Source organism: Amblyomma mixtum, chromosome 3 (assembly GCF_055824585.1).
Source record: "Amblyomma mixtum isolate Tamu chromosome 3, ASM5582458v1, whole genome shotgun sequence".
Taxonomy (NCBI): Eukaryota; Metazoa; Arthropoda; class Arachnida; order Ixodida; family Ixodidae; genus Amblyomma; species Amblyomma mixtum.
The window spans coordinates 79,972,007-79,973,850 of NC_143014.1; positions in this window are offsets into that span (position 1 = coordinate 79,972,007).

The window sequence follows — 1,844 nt, forward strand, 5'->3', positions numbered from 1 at the left end:
TACGTAACATTACACCACTCATATTAAAATTGTTGCATGTTCCAAAGCATTGGGCATAATTTATGGAATTCCTTCCTGGGATGCAAAACTTTTTGGGCAACAAAACTTACCCAAATAATGGGCTCAATATATTGGCATCCCCATGAACTGCTGCAAAGGTCACAATATTAATTTATATCACCATTTTCCTCAAGACTTTATTACTGTTAACTAGTGTAGACATCAACAGCCACCCACAATATATAAAAACGTACTGCACGAAAGGTTACTTTGTGCCATAGGAAATGTCCACAGCTGTTACCCTTCGCATGTACTATTTATTAACTATAACACGATGTTGATTCAAGAAATATACGATTACCACCCAAGCGAATCATTCATGAAAGAATTTCGACAAGTTATGTGCACTGGAGAGGTTGCTTTGCCTGCAAGCTTCTCAAAAATGCATGTATTTTGGCGCGACGTAGCCCAAATTTGTTGGACCACAGCACTGAGGGTAACCACGTTTTTGAAATTCTTAAAGCTGATATGCATATTGCTTACGTTGGCTACATGCCTCTCAATAATTAAGGAGCCTAACAGTAATAGATAAAAAGTTAACTATTCAATATTAGTTAACCAGCCTGCTAGTTCGCACGTCTTAGTTATATTCTGATGTGCTACACCGCTGACAATGCTATGCCGAAAAAAGCGCTCTTCTAACTCAAAAAGCCTATTTTTAATATTGTGGAAAGTCTTAGGTGAAACGAACTGTAGTGTTATTGCGATTATTATTACATAATGCGGCTACATTTGGCTCAGATCTTCGCATGCGATTGAAATCCGGAATGGCTTACGATGTTCAAAAACTGTTTCAGGACACTGAGTGGTGCTACCACCACAATGTGATTTAAAGCACAAAAAACTCGTTTTGGAGATATGGAGCAGCTTCAAAGTTATCTTGGAGCACTTTGGAACAGCCATATCAGCATTCTGGAGCTGCCTGAAGCAGCTGTGCTGAATTTCTAGACATGGCTTGCCCATCTAGCAGCAAATTTTGAAACAATTATGCCAGATAATAAATCCTAGATAAAAATCTAACCGCTTCAAGGGAATACTTTTCATGGAACACCTTGGAAAGGACATTTTCAAAGCACTTTGCGTACATTTTTACCTAAAAAATGCTGTTGATAGTGACAATTCTAAGGCTTGCCGAATATTACACAGTGCATATGCTCCAATTAAAGTCCTACTCTCAGCCAGCATTCCCACGTGCCATGAACAACATAGCACACACCAGCAGAGAGGGGACAGGGCATTTTGAAGCCTCTCTTACGTATTGCGACAGAGGCCCAATACAACAGAGTCCTGCTGCTGCTAAGCTCCCAAGCGCTGCATGTTTCTTGTTCCTTGCTTGCAACCAATTCATTTGAGGGGATTCCCCGAAGCAATTAGAACTAACATGATTCTCGCTTCAAGACCTAGCAATCTCTGGCCTGCTTTGTCAACTGCGTTAGTAGAAACCCTGGCCCAGCAAGGTGGCGACTCCAAACTCGGCCCAGACCAAGAAAAATTTTTCTAACCCTGCGGCTGCAGCTGTAGCCATAAGGCTGCACTCAGGCAGATGTTACTGGCACTTATACCTTCGTTTTGATTTCTAGCTTGCCAGTTCATAACTCAGAACGTGTTCTCGGTACTTATTCTGCTATAAACATTTTTACTTTAACACACTAAGCATTAACATACCAGTACACATTACACATGGATGATGCATGCATTTTCAGAATAATTATATAATATAATGCATCCTGCTTATGAACTTTGTAAGTGGTGTGCATTTTTTTAACAAACCTAATACAGGCACA